This window comes from Podarcis raffonei, chromosome 4 (genome assembly GCF_027172205.1).
Source record: "Podarcis raffonei isolate rPodRaf1 chromosome 4, rPodRaf1.pri, whole genome shotgun sequence".
In the NCBI taxonomy this organism is placed as follows: Eukaryota; Metazoa; Chordata; class Lepidosauria; order Squamata; family Lacertidae; genus Podarcis; species Podarcis raffonei.
In genome coordinates, this window is record NC_070605.1 from 26,163,217 (window position 1) to 26,188,113 (window position 24,897).

At 41.1% G+C, this 24,897-nt stretch overlaps 2 protein-coding genes across 9 annotated transcripts in view; one reads left to right on the plus strand and one right to left on the minus strand.

The window, feature by feature from the left end:
* The window catches only part of SACS (sacsin molecular chaperone), an 89,633-nt gene extending 70,680 nt beyond the window's left edge, over positions 1–18,953 (minus strand). For 2 of the 3 annotated variants that reach the window (XM_053385867.1, XM_053385868.1), the window contains exons 1-2: positions 18,874–18,953; positions 2,765–2,808 (exon numbers count right to left, since the gene is read on the minus strand). The gene's annotated coding sequence lies outside the window, so the exon portion shown is untranslated. Of the gene's footprint in view, positions 1–421; positions 528–2,764; positions 2,809–18,873 lie in introns of all 3 variants that reach the window. The other variant, XM_053385869.1, reaches the window with a different exon arrangement.
* Positions 10,928–24,897, plus strand: part of TNFRSF19 (TNF receptor superfamily member 19) — a 52,698-nt gene continuing 38,728 nt past the window's right edge. For 2 of the 6 annotated variants that reach the window (XM_053385892.1, XM_053385894.1), the window contains exon 1: positions 11,065–11,385. The gene's annotated coding sequence lies outside the window, so the exon portion shown is untranslated. Of the gene's footprint in view, positions 11,041–11,063; positions 11,386–19,109; positions 19,329–24,897 lie in introns of those variants that run through there. The other 4 variants (XM_053385888.1, XM_053385889.1, XM_053385891.1 and 1 more) reach the window with 4 other exon arrangements.

Sequence of the window (24,897 nt, forward strand, 5' to 3'; positions counted from 1 at the left end):
CCCTTCCTTTCTTGCCTTTCAGCAAGTTGTAATAACATTTTTGTTTCATCTGCCCTTTAGTCTGGGGTGGTGGTTGTTTCTTGATCCCTGCTTCTAAAGTATTTCAGTGGCTTTAATTCTAACTTTCTATTTTTAAAGTACTGCTTTTTGCTTAATGTTTTGTGTATTATTGTCTGCTTTTAGGAAACTTATAGCCAGAGTCAGTTTATTTTTATACCACATGTTCCACAAATACACTGTAGTCAAGCAGTTCACAGCCAAAACAAAAAAGATTCCCAAAGGTGTCAGAAAAAACGGGTGGGGGGATCAGCTGTCCCCAACAATGAAAATGGAGTAAAATGTGTATTTAAATATATGTTTTCACATGGATTTTAAACAAATAAACACACATTTGTGTGGAAATGAAATGGAATGGACTTACCTGCAAAATTGACATGGTCTTAAAATAGACTGATCCATACATCTCAATATTCTGTGGACTGTTGCAAGAATGCTGAACAGTTTCCAAGAGAGAGCAGACATGCTCACTGTTTTAAAAAGTGCTGACAGTAGCCATTAAAATCTGTTCCTGACATGGAAACATCAATGACCTCTTTCCCAGCCACATGGTAAAAATTCATTAAATTCAAAGGATTTAAAAAAACCCATTATTATTGTCCTAACAGACTAACTTTCATGTAAGGATTGTGATGCATTTTCCATATGCTATTATTAATTCTGTGATTTTGCAAAATCTTTTGTTGTATTTCACATCCCCCTGCTTTGCAAGGCGAATCACTCTTGGAATACAGGTCTGATTGTCTCACCTCAAAAGGGATATTATAGACCTGGCATCCAAAATGATCAACTTAATTCTATGAGTGACTTCTACAATAAGCCGTTCATTAGAAGAAACACAATTCCTCTAAAACTGGAATATTGCTTTGAATATGTTCACTCCAGTTGTAGCAGTTCATCCTTAATGACTGCTAGATGCTATAATTTTCTACAGTTGACTGCATAAGCATCCCTTCAGAGAGGAGGATGAATATCAATGAACTCCAAGCTGCAAGCACTATCAGCTACCAATATTTTCTTTTGGTCAGTTAAAACACTTCAGATAGATAATTAAGAAATTCCTTGGCTGCCATTCAAACACGCAGAAAAGGTTCTGCCTCTGCACCTCTGTCATGGAATCTTAAATATCTTCCCACAAGGTATCAAAGAACAGCATCATTAACTTTAATTATAAGTCATCTTGAATTAAAGGGAAGTAAATAACATGTATATTTTAATTCTTAGTTTCTGCGAAAGGTTGTGGTTAAGAAAATAACTTGACAGAATGGAGACGGGGGTCTGAGATGTGTACTGCCATGATCTATCCTGCAAATTGAAAACTCAGATAATACCATCATAGAATCCCAGCTTGCTTGCTTGGGTTGAAGAGGAAGAAGAAGAAAAAACAGTCTCCTTTCCTGTGGAGACATTTCTGTAAACATAGATGGCAGCACGGAGGCCAAAATGTTCCATCCTGTCCCTGTCCCCAAATCGTGCCTTCCTGTGTACTCAGCTCTCAGCTGTGTAAGCTGCCTTTCATGCCGCCTCTACTTTTACTTTTAGCTTATTTGTTCTTGGAAGTGTTGCATCACAGTCCCGTTTCTGCCAACGCAATGTCAAAAGGCCATTGTAGCAAATCCCAGTTGCTTATTTACAGTCACAGCACCCTACCCGGGAACCTTTTCAATGCAAGGGCCACATTCCCTCCTGGGCAAACTTCCGAGGGCCACATGCCAATAATGGGCAGGGCCTGAATCAAAAGTGGACAGAGCAGCAAAAGTCTCCCTTTTGTAATGTTGTCTAGTTTCTACTCAACACAACTCTCTCTGTCCTTGATCCGGACAAGGAAGAGGCATTATCAGAGTTCAAGGACACATTCCAGCTAAACTTGGGTCTCCAGCTGTTGTTGGACTACAAATAATAATAATAATAATAATCTTTATTGTCACTACATCACCCCCATACATTCAATCTTGTTCATGCTCTGTGTGCTTGTCAGAAGTCAATTACACCACTATTTTTTTCCATTCAGCAGCCCAACAGCCCATGGATAAAAACTGTTCTTTAACCTGTTGGTGCGGCTGACTATACTGCCCAAAGGTAGGAGATTAAAGAAGTGCTGGCCAGGGTGTGAGTCGAACCTAGGAATTTTCCTCACTCTCCTCACTCTAGCGAACTCCGAGGACAGGCCATGATGTCATGTGCTGTATTTGACACCCTCTGTAGGGACTTCATACTGTTATACAGTATGAAAGGACACTTTCTATTGTGGCCCAGTAGAAGGAGATAATCAAATTTTGTTTGACATTGTTCTTTTGCAAGACCCTGAGGAAATGGAGTCCATCATCTCTAGCTAGCAGGACCAGTGGTCAGGGATGATGGGAACTGTAGTTCAAAAACAGCTGAAGACCGAAGTCTGGGAAACACTGAGTTAGACTAGAATACTTGGGGTGCAAAGCAGGGTCAGTGAGAGGAGGTGTAGCCTGGAAGAGTCCTGAGGATCAGTGAGAGGCCTGGAGGCATTTGGCCCACAAGCCTGAGGCTCCCCACCTCTAATGTAGAGTTAGCACTACCAAGGATCTTGCCCATTCCAGCTCTCTGGGGGACTAAGCTGATGAGATGGGAACTTCTTCACTTTTTAAAAGAGAGCAGTAAACCTTCAGCAAAAATTAGGACACATATCAGACAAAATAGATAACAAGATAAATTTAATGTGTACAGCAAGTACCTCTTTGTAGTTCTTTAGACCAAAGCCAGAAGAGTACCAGGTGTCTGGGGGAAAAGAAAAGAGATAGTAAGTGCCAGCACAAGCTTGGCTGCTTATTGTTTTCTTACTTGTTTTGGCATTTTTAGAGGTTATATGAACATTCCCATGAACATTACAGGGTTGAATCTTCTACCACAATGTAAAAGAGAAATTATATAGCACATTGCCTGCATCCAGCCAAGCTCAATCAATGAAAAATAGTCAATTCTATCATGATAAAGCATATTTGTGTAAGTAAAGGCATTAATTTGTTAAGGAATGTTATTATAAGCATGAAGAACATCAGAACATCAGAAGAGCCCTGCTTGATCAGATCAAAAGCCCACAGAGTCCAGTACCCTGCTTAGCAGATTGCCCAGCCAAGTGCCTATGGGAAGCCTGTAAGCAGGACATGAGGACAACAGCCTTCTGCTCATGAGTTTTGTTCCCTACCATGAACTGTTCAAAGGCGAACAGTGAAACTTGTCTATAAGAAGAAAGACATTAGAAAAGCATTCCAAGTTCCAAGTTCCTTTCCATTTTCTTCACTGGCATATTCTACCTTTGAACAAAAAGAATAGCATAACTCTGTACCAAATGCTGATGCTCTGAAATGGTGACAAGAGCAGTGTCTTGAACTAAAAATTCAGCAGTCTGATGCTACTCAATAAGTCATCTTCAAAAACTTAAGCCTAGCTCGTTCTCTGTTTGTTATATTAATAGACACTGTTGATCTAACGCCAATAGCCTGAGGAAGTCAGTTTATGAACTCAATTGCACCAAAGTCTCCAGAAAGAATGTTACATTATTGAAGTTTTGCATGCTAGTACAGAGCCTCTTAAACACCATCAGATATGAAGTTGTAAGAGAGTTTTCTTGTGTTTTCCCATCTTAGCTTCATTGTAGATGTAACTGAGGATGAGCATGAGCATAACAAAATTGTATTACTACTGCATGCTGTAAACCAGAGGTGTGAAACCTGTGGCCTTCTAGATATTGTTGAAATAAAACTCCCATCGCTAACCATTGGCCAACAACATTTGCAGGGCCATATGCTCTTTCTCCCTTCTCCAGACATACCAAGGCAAGCCAGTAAAAGGCCAAATGCAATGCTCAGAAGACAATCCCTAAAACATTTGGGACAGTCACCTAATGGCAGTTACTTAAATATTTGATGCTGGAAGAGGGGAATCTGCAAAAATCAGAAATACATTTACTTACTGGGATATTTATATTTTTAAAGTTTGACAGTGTCTAACCTTGTCTATAATGATTGTGCATAGGCTTGCTCATCTGTAATCAAAGAAGCAGAGACAGAATGCCACACATAGAACCTTCAGCATTTACAGCCCTTGGGTGGGAGGGAAGGTTAAGTGATCAGAGCCATTTGACAATGGAACAGATTGCCTTGAGAGGAAGATGATTGTGCTGAAGGCATCTAACCAAAGGATGGATAGCCATCTGTCAGGGCTACTGCAATTGCAGCCTGCATTTTTTATCCTCCATTGAATAGGGAGTTGCATTAGATGACCTCCTTTGAGGTATTGAGCTTGTTATGAATAAGTTGTCTTCCCACTGAAACATCAGATTTTCACTTGGGCTTTTTTCAGGGATTCATCTCCATTTATGAATATACAGGTAGCAGTGGTGGCCAGCAATTCCTTTTACCAACTTTATCAGCTACACTCATTCATGAAGAGGTCAAACCAGGCCAAAGCAAAGATTTTGTTTCAGTTCCTTTCAGGTTGTTTCGCAATGCTAAATCTGAACAATATGTTGGGCTTCCCATGAAGGAAATCTGGGAATTTAAGAACATAAGAAGAGCTTGCTGGATCAGGCCCATGGTCCATCTAGTCCAGGATCCTGTTCTCAGAGTGGCCAACCAGATGCTTATGGGAAGCCCTCTAGCAGAATTAAAGTAGAACAGTGTACTTCCCTCCTGTGGTTTCTATCAACTAGTATTCAGAAGAATACTGCCTCCGACAATTATGTAGAACATAGAACATAGCCATCAGGGGTAGGGCTTATCCAAACTTTCATTTCCTCTGCTCTTTCCAGGCATGGTCCACAATTTAAAACTCCATGTCCAAGCACCCTTGCTTTTGCTTCAGGGTTTTCCCCATGAAAACCTGCTCTTAAATCTCAATCAGAGCAAACGTCAATCCATGGAAAACCTGCTCTGATTCAGCTTTAAAGAATGGGCTTTCATAGAGAAAGCTTGGGGAAAACCAAACCTCAACGCTCAGGCATGGAGTGTAATAGCATGGATCTCTGCCTAGAAAGAGTGGGGCAAAAAGTAAATGTAGAAAAGCCCATAGTAGCCATTGATAGCTCTATCATCCATGAATTTATCTAATCCTCTTTTGAAGCTTATCCAAGTTGGTGGCCATCATCGCCTCTTGTGGAAGGGGATTCCATCAATTATCTGCTCTTCTGTTGTTTGTTCTTTACTTTTAATGGTTACACAGATTTTTCTTTGATTTTCTAAATTCTCTGCTTTGCAGAGAAGAGTAGAAAGGCCGTAAGCTCAGTAATAGAGCATCTGTTTTGCATTCTCAAGGTCCCAGGCTTCAATCCCCAGCATCTCCAGGAAGGACTGAGAATGTACCCAGTATTAAACCCAGGAGAACTGCATTCCAGGCAGTGTAGACAACACTGACCTAGTCAGACCAATGGTCTGAATTGGTATAAGGCACTTTGCTGTGATCCTATGCTATTACTGTATAAAAACGAATAGATAACACAGCAGTCATATGAACAGGATAATCCAATTGAATGTTAATGGTATATGGTAGAAGTCCCACAACATCTGCAGAATGCCAGTTAAGCTTCTACCATGACAGATATGCTGGTGAACATCCTAGATGTGCCAGTGGAACACCCTACCAGTGCAGTTGTTCTACTGGCAAAGACAAACCAGCAGAATGGGGCACTGTTTGGGACTTTTCCACGTGCTGTGTTTCCCCCTTCTAAACTGGATGAGTACTGAATATGGCAGCTGATGCACCAGCATATCTCCTTTCACTGCCCCTTCCCTCCCGGGGGCTGGCATAATTGGAGTATAAGATTACTCAGTAAGACCACCTCAGTAATCTTACTAATGTGCCTGAAGAAATACAAAATGTTGTGTTACAGTATCAAAGGACCATAAACGGCTTTGATAGTTAGGAGAGGACAATGTGTTACTATTGCTTTACTGTCTTTTGCAGGAGAATTGTGCAAAGGCTAAAATGCACTCAGCATATGATTTGAATGACTGGGTAGTAAGATCCTGGGAAAGATTCCGAACGCTTGCAATTTTGTTTCAGCCTCTGTTACAAACTGCATGTAGATCTACAGGAAACCATGTAATCTCAGATTTCTCTCTGTGTGTTACAGCTTTCTCTATGTGTTACAAATAGCCATGACCCATTTTGGAAAGTATTCATAGATGTTTGGACAAAAAATATAGCTGCAAAGTAACCTTTTATTATTTAATAACCTTTAAGCCAAGTGGACAGAAACAGGATAACAAGGAACTGGGCTGGCTAGACTGCCAGGCTCCAGATGTATACTTTTTAAACCATTCTGTAAGCGTGCAGTATTATTATGAATACTAACAATTTTCAAATTGTAATTTTCACCTTCCCTCTTAAAGTTTTAGATTAAAATACTTGAAATGTTCTGGTCTTTGATTTTTACTTAATTCCAAGATTATTACCTCTTGCAAATTGTAATTTTCTCAGTTGTATTATTATACTTCATGTACTCAATCGCAGGTTTCTCATAGCTGTACTGTGTGGAGTTATTATAAGGTATAGGCACATTTAGACTAAAACAGATAGGAGCAAGTCAAGTGCAAAGTGTATTAAAAAAACTGACAAAAATATACCACGTTGAAGTCTATTATTTCAGTGGGAGAGATCTAAGAAGATTCTTAGCACATCCGCTAAAGTCGTTGTATCTTAACAGTGCTTATCTCTGGCAGGATCGTGCCCCAGTTTTTAAAAAGAAAATAAATGAGATACTGATTACATTTTAGTTCAAGCTATTTAAAAATAAGCCTGTTTACAATCTAAGTTTAATAGAGACCATATTAATTCTAAAATATATAGTGTTTCCATTGATACACACATGGAAAAAATAAAGCATATAAAAATTTTATGAGCCTCTATCAAGAGTTATATTAAAGCCACTCCTCTGTATAAAGAATTCATAGCAGGGGGTGGGGGAGACTTTTGAGGTCATATAAAAGTTCACACAACACAGGAGTCAAGGCTAGGCCACCAGGAGGCTGGAAACAATCAACGTCGTTTATGATCTTTTGACTCCAGAAGATCTCAGTCAGGCTGCACTAGACAGAGAAATCGGGAGGAGGAAGAGGACCACTGCATTGGCTCTGCTGGGCAACCAGCTCCATTGGGCTCATTTCTCCCTCAGCTGACACCTAGATGCAGCCATTCCAACCAGTTGGCCATGAGAATGGGATACGGGGTAAGTGCTGGAAGCTGCCCAGAGTGACTGGAGAAACCCAGCCAGATGTGGGGGGTATTATTATTAGTTGTTGCAGCAGCAGCAGCAGCAGTATTATCTCTGCTGAAAGACCAGCTCCATTTTACTCTTGCTCTTGCTTTCCATTCAAGCTGGTTGTTCTAAGAACTTTGAACTTCAAGAATTAGTGCCCAGGTTTTCCCATTCCCTCTTCACCCACATGGCAGCTCATCCACAGCATGCTAGTGTTTTATTAGCATATCCCAGTTCTCAAAAACAAACACTTATCCACAGCCAGTTAGAAAAAAAACCAGAACAGATTCACACAGGCAAAAACCTTCATTTATAACCAAGCCTCTGGCCTTTAACTATATGCGGCCTTTTAGAAGTGGGTGTTTTTAATGTATTTCTCTTTCCTCTTGGTTTTAATGTATTTATGTGTGGTTGGTTGTAAGTCGCTTTGGATTAACCCTGGCAAGATAAAGTGACTGAAAACTTTAATAAATAAAATAAAGCTACGAAATGCAACATTATCAAGGGGGTGAAATTACTGTCCTTACTAGGGAAGTTTAGGGAAGCTTTTAATGTTTAATAGGTTATTGTATTTTAGTGTTCTGTTGGAAGCCACCCAGAGTGGCTGGGGAAACCCAGCCAGATGGGCGGGTTATAAATAATAAATTATTATTATTATTATTATTATTATTATTATTATTATTATTGGCTCATAACCACACCTACTTATACATATGGCTTTTGCTTACAATTATTGGGGAGCCTTTGGCTCTCCAGGTGTTATTGGATTAAGGTAAATGTGGCACTGTGGGTTAAACCACAGAGCCTAGGACTTGCCGATCAGAAGGTTGGTGGTTTGAATCCCTGCGTCGGGGTGAGCTCCCGTTGCTCAGTCCCTGCTCCTGCCAACCTAGCAGTTCGAAAGCACGTCAAAGTGCAAGTAGATAAATAGGTACTGCTCCGGCGGAAAGGTAAACGGCGTTTCCGTGTGCTGCTCTGGTTTGCCAGAAGCGGCTTAGTCATGCTGGCCACATGACCTAGAAGCTGTATGCCGGCTCCCTCGGCCAATAAAGCGAGATGAGCACCGCAACCCCAGAGTCGGCCCTGATTGGACCTAATGGTCAGGGGTCCCTTTACCCTTTGAAGGACCCCTGGATGGGTAAGTCTAATCAAAGGCGACTATAGGGTGTGGCGCTCATCTCACTTCAGGCTGAGGGAGCTGGTGTTTGTCCACAGACAACTTTCCGGGTCATGTGGCTAGCATCACTAAACCGCTTCTGGCACAACGGAGCACCATGACGGAAGCCAGAGCACAGAGAAATGCCATTTACCTTCCCACCACAGTGGTACTGGATTACAACTCACATCATTCCTGATCATTTGAAGTGTTAGTTGGGGCTGATGGAACTTGGAGCTCGTTGGTATCTGCAAACTACAAGTTCCCCATCTCATAGTTACAAAGTTCTTTCTTCCTACGATCATATCCTTTTCAAAATCAAAATCCCAATTATATAACCACTCAGATATCAAGGTCATATAAAGCATTCAAACTGGGCATGTTTTACACTATATATGTTTGTGTGTTTTATTTGTGCATTATTAGTGCAAAATATGAAAGTTCTGAATTTCTATCCAACCCTCCCTGCAAGTAGATCAGGACACAATAAGAATTCCACTGAACCAAACCAAAGATCCTAGTCCAAATGGCCAACTAGGAAGCTCACAATGATCCCATGGCTGCTCCCCAGAAGCTAATTTGAAGTGGTATACTGCTGAACTTAGAGGCTACATATTGACATGACTCATAGCCACTGGTAGACAAATCCTTCATGAATGTGTCTAGTTCCCCTTTACAGCCATCTACGCCAGTGGCCATCATCACATTTTGTGGCAGCAAATTCCATAAAGTCATGTGTTGGGTAAAGAAGTACTTTCTTACGTCTGTCCTGGATCTATTGCCAGTCACTTTCATTGAGTGGTTCCAAGATATAGTATTGTTGCGTGCACCCCAGTCTCTGAGCTGTGAGAGATTCAGGGTTGCTGGCACTTACCGGTACTTAGGATTTGATTTCCTTGGAATAAATGTCACTTGAGACTGGGGCATCTTTAGGATATATGGCTTTATTTACACACATATATAATGTGAGCATAAGATGGAAGGACTGACCGAATTAATAACAGGTCTTGCTTGCTCCCCACTGTTGTTGTTGTTGTTTTTGGGGGGGAGCAAAGAGCATGTTTAGCCTCTGTCTCTTTCCAGCTTCCAGCTCCAGACCAAGACTGGCTCCTGGCCTTTTGTTCTCCTACTTACAAGATGACACGGACTGCAGTCTAGTGAAGAGGGTCCCACATTCAAATCCCCTAGTCAACAGGACCATAGATTTGTACCAGGACCTGTGCCTTGATAATGACAATGCTTTGTTTAGCTGGATCAGCCTTCTCCAACTTGGTTCCTTCTGGGTGTTTTGGTCTACGACTCCCATTCACCACAGCTAGCCCAGTTGTACTGGCTTGGTTGATGGGAGTTGTAGTCCAACACATCTGGGGGAGGGGGATTAGGTTGCACAAGGTTAATCTAGACCCTCACATGTTCACTGTGTGAGTAGAGGTGCATTGCTCACATAATTTATTTCCCCCAGTAATGAAAAATGGGCACAGGTGTATGGTGGTGTTGATGGTTGAGAAGGTGGAGCTTTGAGTAACTTTGGTGACGACATGTGCTTCCTGTCCCTGTGCTTACTCATAAGCATATTAGTATTTTCCCATCAATGCACCACTCCTGATGCAAAGGAAGACTTTGCAGCTCTCCAAGCCAGAAGAGGTGAAATTTCTACTCCAGACAACAGAGGAAAGAAATCAGCATCCAGCAAGACCAGAAGAAAGAAGAACAGATTAAGGGATACAGAAGTACTTAACAGTGTTGCACAAGGTACCAGTAGCCATGATGAGCAAAGAAATGCAATTGTCTCCAAAGGCTCCCTCTTACTGTCATAGTTCATCTAGTTCACATTAATCCTGTGAGAGTATGCAGATTTACTTATCAGGAAGTCCCATTTAAATCAGCGGAACTAACTTCTGAGTAAACGTGCACAGGCTTGGACTATGTTTTCCCCCCCATTCAGAACACACTGGTGTCCAACTGAATTCAAGTTGCTTAAAAATTTGTAGACTTATTAGGACATTTTTCTCTAAAGCCTCTTTGGTACTGGAATTGAGTGTGGGAATCTGTTCTTTCTTCTGGTGGTTTCAATGGTAATTTATTGGCAGCTGTTACAAATCATCCTACAAGTTTATCATTTAAGCCCGTGTGGGAAATTTTGATTTTGGTCAGTCACAATGCTGGAAGATACCCTTACTTGAAGATTATCTGATAACTTTATTACACAAGGACATGTAAAATGCACTGCCTCTTTCGTGACTTCATATGAAAATTCCAAATAACAGAAACTTTTGAAGGACATTCTTGCACTGTTTACGACAGCTAACTCAATTAAAAACTGCACAGACTCTTGTTGCAGTTCAGCTGTGTTTCCCCACAGGCTGTATTATAGCTCTCCAACCAGTCCCACAGCATTGAATGATGTCATGGGATCAGCTCAGCAAGATGAAAGGCATAAAGCGGAACCCGCTGGCACTGGGGAAAGCTTCCAACACACAATCCACAACGAGCACAGCTTGGGAACAAAAAGGAGAGAGAGAGAGAGAGAGAGGACTACAGATCCAGTCATTCAGCTCCAAGAATCATGTTTTTCCCCTCCTCACAACAAAAAAGGAGGGTAGGTGGGCTTATAGCGATGACTTTTTATTAACCGTATTTGAGACAAGAGAAAGGCAGAGAATGGAGCACAACTACCTGCTATAAAGAAAGTTCTTTCTCTCCAGTCTCCCAAGCACTGCCTTTGATGTATGGCAACAGATCACTGATCAGATTACAGGCACTGCTCGTCTCCCTTTGATCTGCGTGCTTAATTTTATTTTCCTGGATTCAAATTTTGCCTGGGCTTGTGCTGACATACTTTTTTTTTTTTTAAGGAGATGAAGGCATTTAATGCAGAAGCTCTGGCAGAGTGAAATTCAGTTGGAGAAAGGGTGGCTATTGGATAATCAACGGCATACATCAGGTACTGTATTTTTTATTTCATTTTAATCTTACAGTGTATTGACAGGCTGTCAGTTTTCATTTTTTTTAATGGAACAAAAGCTAGCTTGAAAGTTGAATAAATGATATTAAACAGCCATGCAGATAATTACAGTTTGAGAAAGGCATATGGTTGAATGTAGGAAATATTTTAACAACAGTCTTGTTGGGGGAATTTATTGTGCGATATTTTAATAAGAATAAACCTCAAAACCTGGTTCAGAAAAGAAATTGAAAGCACTGATAGTAACTAGTGTTCTTGGTACACTGTGTTTTTCAATACACAGTTGGAATACATAAAAAAGTTACATATGTAAATCTTAAGAGTTGTTCAGGTTCGCTTAGTGAGTACATAAGCAGCTGAGATCTTTACACGTATGCATTCTCACAATTTCAGAAAATAAATGGAATGTGTATTGAAATTATTTGAGGATCATGATCTGTACTTGTAACTCCATGCCTAGTTACCCTCATGCTATATACTCTTAGGATTCCATTGAAATCAGGGGGCTCACCTCTAAGCAAATGTGTTTAAAAAATGGAGTTGTCCATGAAGTGAAAACACTGAACTATAAACTGTATGTGTTAAATAAAGAGCACAACTACTCTAACTTTGCATGTTTACTCTGAATGAAGTCCCACAGAATTCAGTGTAGCTTATTCTCTAATAAGCATGCTTACGCATTTACCTGGGAGTAAGTCCTGTTGAACTCAATGATGCACTTCTGAGAAGTTATTATATGTTGTATCCTGTCGTAGCATTGAAGACTCTGGCTTCAATCAATGTGTCTGTGTGTTCTCCAGGTCAGGTTCTCCAACTGACTACATTGTCAGTACAGCTCCATGTATAGATGGAGATGCTGGAAGCACTCAATGGGCTAACCCTTGCATTGGCACAAAATCAATGTGCACAGTTGCAATCCTATTCATTCAAGAAACAACGTATGCATGTCTCTGGGAGGCAATGCATAATTATGATGGCAATTTATGGCCATGTTTATATATTCATTAAAAGCTTTATGTTTTAGTAGTAACAGCACAATCCTAAGCATTACTCAGTAAACCCCACTGCATCCAATAGGCCTTACTCCCTATGTTTAGGATTACAGACCACACTTTATTTATTTTATCTACTACCTTTCAACTGATGATCACTTTTAAAAATCCATTCTATCTTTTTTTGAAGTTTAAACAGGAAAAACAATGTAGGCTATATTATATGCTTATTCATATATCCGTATCTTAATCAGACACTGCATACTTCAAACAATTTCAGGGTGTGGGTTTTTTTAAATAAAGAGAATTAACAAATCCCAGTATTTTTCAACATGGGAGTAAAAGAAATGAAATATAAAGCAGATCACTAACTCCTGCTTAAAAAGAAAAGCAGCTAATACCTAAAACATGCTAACTGAGGATTAACTGCTCTTAACATATTTTAGTCTTGAACATCTGTTAAAGGGTTTTGGATGTTATGTTTGAAAACCCAGCCTCTCAACATGAGATCATGACCATATTTTTTAGGACTGATAATCTATACCATGACCTCTGGCTAAACATTTATATACTTTGAAGAATATTAGTTGTGTTATTAACTTAAATGGAAGAGTTTCTGAAAATATGGTCCTCAATTGCTGGTGCTCTGCATGCATGAAAACCGGATAGATGAGAATTTTAAAGAACTCATCCCATACAGTAAACTGGGATCAATTTAGGTCTCCAGATAGTTGTTTAAGAACCCTAATGTAAAGTCTGTCAATATTTTAAATGTCTTTTCTTCCTGCTTTTAGAGCTACAACTTAAAGACATGACTCTCATGAGGCTTTAAACAAATTCTGTACAGTTACCCAACTTATTTTTTTTAGAACAAGTTTACAGTATTTCCCCATTTCAATTTCTTTTATATCCTTACTTTATAACAGATTAGTATTCAATCTCCAAAAATTACAAAAAAATCATTTTTTTTTCTTCCTACACTAATTTTATTGTCACAGGCACATTGTGATCAACATAAATATTGCTCTCTTAATTTTACTAAATTATTATTGAAGCAACAGTATAATCAGTTACAGAAGATGTGCTGTGGTAAATTCAGTGCCTCTGGGATCTTCTTTCTTATTTACTAACCTATTGGAGTCACTTGCTATTACAAACTCATTTTCAATCCACCCACCCACAATCCATTCATGAAATCTATTTTTCCACAAGGCTGCTTTTGGCTATTATCAGGGCAATACATACAGTATCGAGGTTTTCTAGGGTTTAATTTTACATCAATAATCAATAATCTGCCCTAATTGACTGTTATAAGATTTGTCTAAGAGTATACATCTAGCAACTTTTTCTCACAACCTCTTCTTTTGGGTCTGTAGGTTATTATATAAATATTTCAAAGACTTCTAATTTTATCTAATAGAGGTCTCTTGCTCCGTCTTTTCTTCAACAACTTTTCACTTTAAAAGGACTATTTAAACTAGCCAAAATTCCCGTCATCAGTTTTACTTTATTCAGTATCTTTAGAAGATAGTGGTGGATTATCAAATTCTTTAACTCTTGGCACATCAGCAATATTGATAACTAGGTTAGTGCAACCACATGTTAATATAGTGACCATTAATGACATAAACAATTTTATATGCCATATTTTCCTTTTTTGAAATACAGCTGGCATGGAATTTTTAAAGTGAAAAAGTAGTAAATTGTCATTAGGTCATGTCAGTGGGATGCCCTCATTTTATTATAAATTACACTTGAATTTCTGAAGCTATATGAAACAGGTGGACAATCTAAGAAGCCAGGTGTGAAATAAGCATGCCCTGTCTTTGCTGCAATTAATATCCCTTCCAATATTTCACATTCTAGAAACGCAGTCACTCTGGAAACATACCAGACACAATCTAATACAAAGTTAGACACCCCTTTCTATTGATTTTAATAGGCATAAGTGAACTTGTCTATTAAATTGATACCTATAACTTTCACACACCAAGTAATGATCTCACCACAGCCACCAAAAACATTTGTAATGGTAGCTAAACAGAATTCCAGCAAAATTCTAGAACCCACTCTAGAATTATTCTTCCATCACCAGCCACAATCTTGGGTTTGTTTGTTTTTTTAAAAAAACAAAAAACCTCCTGTGTGACAATTATTAGGAAAAAACCTCCAATCGGTGTCAACATATAAGAACAACTTAAAAAACGTAAACCAGTTAAAATAAATCAAAATTAAGAACATATTTAAAGCCTGGGAAAATAAGCCTACACCCAACTTGATAGCAAGCTAGGAAAGCTGATAACTGGGGATGTTGTCACTTCTGAGAAGGCCATAGAAGGCCTCTGTCACACTTCACCCTACAGGGCATCCCAAAGAACCCCAAAACAATATCTTAAGGTTCAGTTATGCCAACATGCTGGACAGGTAGTCCTTCAGGTACCCTGATCCCAAGCCAGGAAATGCCTTATGTCAAAAGCAGCACTTTGAATTGGGTCTGGAGACAAAAGTTGCTCCAGATCTGAAAGAACATGAGCCCACCATCTTGCTGAAACTAAGCAGGCCTGGGTCTGTTCAGTGCTTGGATGGGTAACTGGCTGTGAAATCACATGAGTTGTAAGAAGAAAACAAAATGGGATAAATTCTGCCAGTCTGTTGAGATCATATTCAAAGACCTCCTGTGATCCCAGCATCCCCTAAAATGCTTGGTTGGGAGAGGAAGAGGACCTTCATGGCTGCCCCTGAAAATCTGGAATTCCCTCCTGTGGAAAATATGTCTCACCCTATCCCCACCTGCCACTGGCGTTATAGAAACTAGCAACATTAACAACAACAAAACTTCAGTTTAAAGAAGAATTTTGGTTTTCATATGGTGGTTTTATTGTATTGGTTTTAACCTACTGATATGGAATATTTTTTACCATTGCTGTTGGTAATATTGGAGGGGTTTTTGTGTTGCTTCTAACTGATATTTTTAATTGAGGTTTGATTTTGTTGTCAGCTGCCTTGAGCATTTGATAATGAAAGGCGGACTACAAATGGTTTAAATAAAGTCACTGTATACTTAGAACTCCTCAAAGTGCAGGATACAAATGTGAAAGGTATAAATAACTAGATATGTAGGCAGAATAACCAGAAGCAATATAAAAAGCAAAAGCATAACATAAAAAAACACAGTGCAGCATTCTGCCACTTTAAAAAAACCCGCTGGTGGTTTAGTCTTTCATGGGCCTGATTCATACAGGATTTAATAATAATACCTGGCACTTATAATACTTTAGACTTCCAAAGCACTACACAAACATTCTTTAATCCTTTGCACAATGTTTTCAACAAAACTGACTTCAAAAGCCACATGTACATATACTATTTATTTACTCAACAGATGGGAGCAATTATTGATTCCTTCCTACAATCAAACTGTCTCAAATAACACCATAAACATATTTTAGGACTAGTAGAAGTAAAGATTACTAAAACACTCTGTAATATAATATTGACATCAGTTTCCAACAGCTGTCATAACAAGTACAGATCTGTCTTTAGACTCTAACTTTTAGAGCTGTCTCTGTCATTGAGCTACACAGATAATATTCCATATACTTCTGCTTTCTCATAAGGGTCAGTTCAGTTAACATCTCAAATAGATCATTTGCTTTTCCACAAGTGATTAAAATTAGGCAATAAAGTGGAACAATAACAGGCAAGTAAGCTTTGCTGTTACACTGAACTCTTCACCAGATATAACAAAGAGCTGCTTTGTTTTCTACAACTCATACAAGACTATCAAATCCACTGGTCTATCAATATACTTTTTAGAATCTCAAGGAATTATTCCCTATTTCCTAAGCTCATGGGTGACTAGCCCTTACTCATGTACCCAAGAACACACTACTCCAACAGAAGGGAACACCCAATGTTTCCTGGTAGAAACAGCTGCTGCTTCCATAGGATGGCTGCAGGGATTAGGCAAGCAATGGTTGTCACTGCTTCTGATAGTTCTTCGTGTTATCTCCCTCTAAAAAAGTACACCTGTAGCGCACCTTGTCTCAGAGTAGTGCAATGGAAAATCTGCAGAGGACCAGCCTGTTAATGTGGGAGATGAAACACATATTCGGTGCAATTATAGTTGATTCAGGCCTCACCTGTGCAAATGCCATATGTAACATGTAGCTCATGTCTTCAGGGTACAGAAATTGACAGAGAAGCCTTGAAGTAATCACATCAGAAGGTCTGGTCTGAAGTAAAAGTGGGTGCCTTAAATGGATCTGAATATGCAAAACATTCAGAGAACCCTGAGCGACCTTTGAAATGAAGCCTACGGAATATTATGTATGTTCTATCTAGGGTACATTCTTCATTCACATAGGGTAAATAGAATGTCCTATAGGAATTGGGAGGGTGAAGGCAAGAGTCATGTTCAAGGATACATTGTCTTCTGCAGGGGTTACATAGCAAGCACATAGCTTTCCCTAAGAAACAAGTTGAAATGAAAAGGATTTCCTGAAGGCAGACTAGCTGAAAACCACTGCATCACATGAAGAGTCGGGCATATGCAAGGTATTTCAGTAGTAGCAAGTGACTGACACTTTAATCCCAAAGATTGATAGAAAACAACACGGCAATCGGAGTCAAGTTCTCTTTGCTATTCCACAATGAAAGATCTAATATTACCAAAGAGAGTCAGTGATGGCTTTTCTGTCCTAGAAATCCAAATGCAAATTTGCACTAGCACAAAAACTTTGTAGATGGCCCAGTATTTGTGCACTGTGGCTAGTTCACTAGCTTTAGCGATACATGCAGCAGCGAGCAATACTCTTGTTCAAAGCACAGCAGTCGTACTGATGGTCCCAGGTGAATTTTCAGTTTAAATATACTACAACACAATCCTATGCAAATCTTATACAGCAATGCCAACCAGGCAGATATGCCAGTATCACCTGTGTAAATTCACTTGCATCCTAACTATTCAGTTTGTAAGGTAAAGGTAAAGGTACCCCTGCCCGTACGGGCCAGTCTTGACAGACTCTAGGGTTGTGCGCCCATCTCACTCAAGAGGCCAGGGGCCAGCGCTGTCCGGAGACACTTCCGGGTCACGTGGCCAGCGTGACATCGCTGCTCTGGCGAGCCAGAGCCGCACACGGAAACGCTGTTTACCTTCCCGCTAGTAAGCGGTCCCTATTTATCTACTTGCACCCGGGAGTGCTTTCGAACTGCTAGGTTGGCAGGCGCTGGGACCGAGCAGCGGGAGCGCACCCCGCCATGGGGATTCGAACCGCCGACCTTTCGATCCGCAAGCCCTAGGCGCTGAGGCTTTTACCCACAGCGCCACCCGCGTACAGTTTGTAGAGAGGGTGCAATGTGGACTTTCATTTTGTTCCTTTCCATTGTCTCCTATATGGTGAATTCTAGTTACACCTGCATTTTTGGTAGTTAAGTTATCCCAAGCACCACAGGAAGAACCAGTAAACAGTTATGATGCAGCTTAACTGTATCAGAAAAGCACCCAGCCAATTTGGTTGCCAATAAATATTCCTGCAGACATTTTTGAGATAATGGTCTTTCCAATGAGTGGCTTTGTTAACTGTCTTACTTTAAATGTTGTGATGATCCTATGCCCTTTTAAAATATGGTTTTGGGTAGTGGGGGTTATTAGGGTTGTGGTTTTATAGTTTGATGATGTATTTTGTGGTTTTATATTTTGATTTTATTCTGTGAAGTCCCCTGAGACGTTGGGATATAGGGTTGTATATAAATTCAATTAATAATAATAATAATCCCACTTCCCACCATCCACATGCCCCTTTTGTCCGTTTACACTAGCATGATTTGCACCAGCTCTTTCAACTAGCATAATTAGATAAAACTGGAGGTGGGGGGGTAGCAGTGAGAGAAGAGAGACAGACACCCCATCCCTTCCTGCAGCACTACTCAGAAGTAAATCTTACTCTATACCACGGGTGTCAAACACAAGGCCTGCGGGCCGAATCCGGCCCGCCAGACCTCGTCATGTGGCCCGTGTAGCGCTGGCCGTTCTACACAGGAAACCTCCACTTTATATTGAGCGCATGCCATCCTGTGATGTGACAGATACAACCGGCCCTTTGAGGGTGACCAAACTGCTGATGCGGCCCCCCCAATGAATTTGAGTTTGACACCCCTGCTCTATACAATGGGCCTTACTCTCAAGTGCATTTACATAGGATTATCACTGCGGCAGGAATTATATCTTTATATTGCTTTTAATTATCACCTGCCCCAGGAAGGTGACCTTTGCGAAAAGAAATTCGCAAGGCTGCCTTGCAAGATCAGAAACACCGAATGTAAAAGTGGTAGGCAAGGGGTAAAGGGTGGCGACAGCCCACAGCACAGAAACGGCTCCCCATCGCCTTTTAATTTCGTGGCGGGGGGGCGGAGAGAGAGAGAGCAGGGGACCCTTATCAGCCGCACTCAATAGAAATCATACCCCACCACATACCCGGCTATTAAAACTCCCTCCTCTTGCCAAGCGGCGCGTGGGGGGCAGGCGCTGAGGGAAGGCCCCAACGGCTTTTCCCCCCTCAACCGTCACTGCGTCCGCCTCGAGTTTTAAGCGTTGCCGCCTCCCGGGAGGGTCACATGGCGTGACGGGCTGCGATTGGTCCGTGCTTCCCAGCGCGGAGAGGGAGGTGGAGCGGCGGGTGGTTGCCTAGGCTACGAGAGGGAGCTGCGGGGCAGAAAGAGAGGCGGCGGGTGGGCTGGTTGGCTGGCGAAGGCGGAGGAGCTGCTGTGGGGCTGGATGGGAGCCTCGCGCAGCGGCAGCAGCAGCCGGTGGCGGGCGGCTGGCGTAACTTTTAACGGTCACGGACACCCCACCGCCTCTAAGCTTTTTCTTTTGTTTTCTGGTGGGTTTTGCTGCGTTCGCCGAGCCAAGTTCGCTGAGCCACGATGACGGTGAGGCACCCGCCGCCCTGGAGCTGAGGGAGAGGGATGAGCCCTTTTGCTTTCGCGAGGTGGCCAGAAAGGCGTCGGCAGCAGCGGGGCTGAGGGAAAGGCGGAGGCGGGAGGGAGGGTTTTTTAGGAAGGGTTTGCCTTGGCTGGGAGGCTGAGGGAGCAGTCAGCGCCGAGAACGTGGCTAGCTGCTCGATATTGGGATTATTTCCCAACTTTTGTATGCCGCCTTTCTCCCGCTGCGCAACCCAAGGCGGAATACACGCGGTGTCCAGTTCTTCCGCCCCCTAGAAGGTGGTGGGTGGTCGTCCTCAGACCATACTTTCTGATTGTGTTATGCCAGCCAGGGGAGGGATGGTTTCAGTACCCAGGGTTGTTTCAAATCTGTTAAGGTCACCTAGTGAAAGCCTTGTTTGTGGTGGCGCCCTGACTTGAGAAGTCCCCTCCCTAGGGATGTTTCCTTAGTTATACTTGACTCCCTCCTCTTATTCTGAGCTTTTAATTTCCGACAATGTTTTTATATGGCTTTGCTATTGTAGTGCTATGGCCTTACTATTGTTCCGCTGCGTGGTTTTGTTTTTGGGGATGTGTTAATGTTTAACCCCAACCCCCCACAGCAATCTGTAATTGTAAGATGCTCTGTGGGTTCTTATGCCCCCACCTTTCAGTTATATGTCGGTACAATCCTGTGTGTGTTTTCTTGGCATTAAGTATCAATGTGCCCAGTGGGGCTTGCTTCCGGATAAGGATTTCATTGTGTAGCTTTTAAATACTTGAAACCCTGGTGTGTCAATGCAGTTTGCTGGTGCTGCCTGCTGAATTCTCACTTAAAGTTGCTCTCTTTCCAGTCAAGAGACTTTGAGTGGAATTGTCCTTTCTTCTTTTTACTATGCTATGTGTCTCTTCTGCCCGTAACGAACAAGCCTAAAGAGGAAAATATAAATTGTACTTACAGAATTATACCCACTCAAACAAAGGCTGTCAATGCACAGATGAAAAGGCAGGTCTTAAATACAGAATATTGGAGTATGGGTATAACTATGCTATCAAACAAGATAGATGCTTAAGAACAGATAACTTCAGAACTTTAATTTAAACCCAAATGCCTGGATGGAGCACCAGAAGTGGCAAAATTACTTCAGGCAAGTTCAAATAAATGAAGGATTATTTGGCTTTTCAAATGGGACAATGCTGCAACCAGATAGCAGCTAGCCCTCAAATAGTGCAAATTAGCAAAATTGTGTCGAGGGGTAACAACAACCGATCCAGTTGGAGATTTTGTAGCAGATAAAGCCTCCCAAACAAGTGGCTTCAAATAGGGCAGTCTCTCCCATGCCAGATGTCCACTGGCAATGGTGTTGGTGGATGCGGAGAAGACCTTTAACTTAGTGGAATAGAGGGACCAGGAATATATGCCTGTACAGAATAAATTTGACCAAAACTTCCATAGGTATGGTATACCCAGAGCTATGGCGATGGCAACAACAAACCCATGGTTTGAGCTTAACAAAGATAACAGACATGGGTGCCTTCTGTTCCTCTGCCCTGTGCCTTAAATTGAAGGGTTCAAAATAGTTGACATTTAAAATAAGCTCAAATATGCACATACATGTTGTTGATATACATGTGCACAACCTCCCTTACTTTGAATGTTGAATTTGACAAATTCAAAAGTATCTCTAATTATAAAGCAGCCTTTAGTAAATCAGCAGTAATAAATGTTACTACTTCAAGAGTAAGAAAGAATTGTTTGAATATAAGAGCAAAAGAAGAGCTTGCTGGATCAGGCCAATGCGCAAGGTTTATACCTTATTTCGTGGTATGATAAATGATGGCAAGAAATTTACCAGTTGAACTATAGCCCATTATACACTATGTCAGAAAGGGATTTGAAGCACTGGCCTTTGGGGAAAAAAATCTGCTGGCATGGATTGTACGTAATAGTAAGTACACGTGTTGCCAAGGCTGCTGAGGTTTTTTTTTTCTTGCCCTTAAGTTGTCAGGAAAAGCCTTAACAAAGTAGTAGTGCTTGGTTAGCTATTTTGTCTGTGCTGGTAAAAAAAATAAATCAGACTACCGTACATAGAAGTAAGTTCTAAAGGTCTGTGGCTGTGTGGGATCTTGATGTTCCTTTTTTTGGCTCAATATGCTGCTTGGCATTACCCTTAATTGCAGATTTATTAGAAGTTGATTCAACAATCTGCAGTTGACTTTTTGCCTTTGGATGTGTTGGTGTGGTTAGGGAGAAAAGACAGACCTCATATTTGCCTAGGTCACCCATTCATTTACCTTTCATTTCTGGAATGGGTTCTCATATTTAACCAAATTTATTGGAATTTGGAAATAGGGGGGAGTAATTCATTAACTACCTAAAAAACTTTATTTGTTCAAAAGACCTTTATACTTTTTAGCATAACAAAAAGAGGCACAGAGGTCTTTTGCCAATCTATCAATATAACCCATTAATATATTTTTCATGTGGCCCCATATCAGAGCTCAGGTTACTTGAGATCTACCATCCCAAAGTGTAGGAAACATGTGGTAGGGTAGACATGTTCTTCTAGATGTGCTGGGAATGTTTTTTAAAAATGGGATTTAGAATTGGCAAAATGGGAAAAGTTTGAAGTGTGTTGTTTATAAGGAGTGTAGATTCATGCAATTCTATATTATTGACACTGGCCATCTTCTGCACTTGCATTGTTGTTGTTGTTTAGTCGTCTTATGGTATTCTTTTTCCCCCTGGTGCCTAAAATAGTATGGATAAGTGGAGGTTTTAATCTTTACTCAAACATAAGGATTGCATGGGGAAAGCTAATAGTTTATCAAAAGCTTATGTGTCAAGGAGGCCAGGACTCAATAGTCAAGAATCTTTTTATTATACATTGTTCCTCTTTTCTTTGCATGTGAAATCTAAAGAAAATACATTGGTGATATGAATGTAGGAGGCTTTATTGATGTCAAGTTTGTGCAACTAGGTTTATAAGTTGAGGAGGCTGGGGGAAGCAGATAGGAGGTGCTGAGTGGGATAGATTAATGCTTTATTGATTTATTACACGTTGTATTTTGCTAATTACAGAAGCTAATCTCCATGACATCTGTTTATATTTTCTTGTAGCTACATAAATACGTATTATGTTATCCACCTGAGCTGTTTGTGTTCTGTTGTCTGGCTTATTAGATCCGTAGTGTTTCCCTTGTGTTTACTGTATGTAATTGACATAAATACAGAATATATTTGCTGTAAAGTAAGATCAGGAAATGCATACAGTGAAATTATACCAAATTACCACACATGAATACCTGAAATTAGATGATAGAAGGAACATTTTAGAGTGACAGTACAGTAATTTCAACCATTTATGATTTCAGTGTAGCTAAGCCTATCCAGAACACTAATCAAGAAACAGTACAGCCATAACAAACTTCCAATACCTTTGAAGTTGCTCATATTTACTGTTTCCACAACAGTGAAACCTATTCCCTGTTATTTAGCCCAGTGTTTTCAAAACTAGGGGGACTTAAAAAAAATATTTTGTGATATGGTGTAAGGGTCTGAATAATAATTAAAAAATTGCAATCCCACTGGGGATGCCCAAGACTTTGGGCATCCCTAAAATAGCTCTTTCCTGTGGTCTAAACCACTGAGCCTAGGGCTTGCCAATCGGAAGGTCGGCGGTTCGATTCCCCGCGACGGGGTGAGTTCCCATTGCTCGGTTCCAGCTCCTGCCAACCTAGCAGTTCGAAAGCATGTCAAAGTGCAAGTAGATAAATATGTACCACTCTGGTGGGAAGGTAAATGGCGTTCTGTGCACTGCTCTGGTTTCGCCAGAAGCTGCTTAGTCATGCTGGCCACATGACCTGGAAAAACTGTCTGCGGACAAACGTCAGCTCCCTTGGCCAGTAAAACGAGATGAGTGCTGCAACCCCAGAGTCTTTCACGACTGAACTTAACTGTCAGGGGTCCTTTACCTTTACCTTTTTATCCTAGCTATTGTGCACTGCTTAAACTTGGGGTGGGATGGGGTTCTTGCATCCCCACCAGTTCATTTAGAATTCCTGGGTAGCCTGAGGACAATGCTAAGTGGAAAAACTTAGGGGAGGAGTATTAAACAGACTCTTCTCTTCTCCCAAATCTGATTCTTCAAATAAGATTTCAGACTCCTACAGATGCTTTTGATTTTAAGAAATTAGGGTTGGCATACACACAACTTATATGAAAGCTATATTTTAAGCTCAGTTGCTGCTTTCGAAACTACTTAGCCCTGAATGTTCTTATCTATCTATCACACCAACTCAGTGAGGTAGGTAAGGCTGAGAGACTGTGACTGGTCCAAGTTAGTTTCACGGCGTAGGGGTTTGAGCCCTAATTTCCCCTGTCCTAGTCTAATAGTTTAACCACTGCACCACTTACAAATAGAAATGCAGTAATAGTAAAGCAACAAAGAATAGTTAGCTTGAATAATTAGTGGTATTATTTTTACTTATTTATTGCATTTATACCCCGCCTTTTTATCCAAGGTAGCGCACATAGTTCTGCCCCTTCTTTAATCCCATCAAACCAGGTGAGGGTAGCTGATGGATCTCAAACCCTTGGTGAATTAGGGGCTTCTCCTGTTTATGAAGACAGTCTCTGGCAGATTGAGCAGACAAGACCAATAGTGAGTCCAATGGTCAATAAGGCGGTTTCTGCACTTTCTGTAGAGGGAAATGAGGGGCAGATGGGGTTTGTCACCCTGGGAAGGTAGCCCATCTAGGAGAAGGAAAACACTGATCCTAAACCTCCGTGGCCTTGTGGGATAACTTCAGAAGAACAAAAGGCTAAGAAGTAAACCCTACACAAATCTGGAGTGGAGTCCCTAAGATGGTTGGATGGTGCCTCCTTCCAGCAACTCCTGCAGCCAAGCTGGTGCCAAATGTGTTGCTCTGCTTTCCTTTGGACCACATCAGCAAGGCAGGGGAGGAGGTGTTTTGTCGCCAGTCCAGGACCTCCAGACACACTGCCCAGGCTTGTGCACTGGGAAGGTCACTTCAGTGCTGCTAACATAGCAGTTTGACTTCATCCCTGGACGCACACTCCATTGTCTGTTGAGACAGGTGGATGCCAACAACCCTGTGAAGTAGGTTAGCATGACAGGCAGTGACTGTTCCAAGGTCACTCAGTGAGCTTCATGGTTGAGTGGGGTTTTGAATCCTGGGCTCCCTGGTCTTAGGCCAATACTCTAACCACAACACCATACTGGCATAGCATGTGGTACTTCAGCTTTGTGGGGAGACGAATAGAAGCAGGGGGATTGAACATGTCAACTTAATACTACGACCCTCCACACTGCTCTCTTTCTCTCTCTCTTTGTCTTCCTTACCCACTTACCCAAAAGAAACCTAGTTTGTAAGGCAGCAAACTATACGTGACATACCTGGGACAAAAGTTCCATTCAACTAGTGGGGCTTGTGAGTATATTGCCTAGGACTGCACTGTTAGTTCCTCGAGGAAGAGATCTTTCTTTGCTTCCACTTTGAAAAGTACTATGCACATTGACAGCGCTATGAAAATAATTATAAAAACCTTACAACC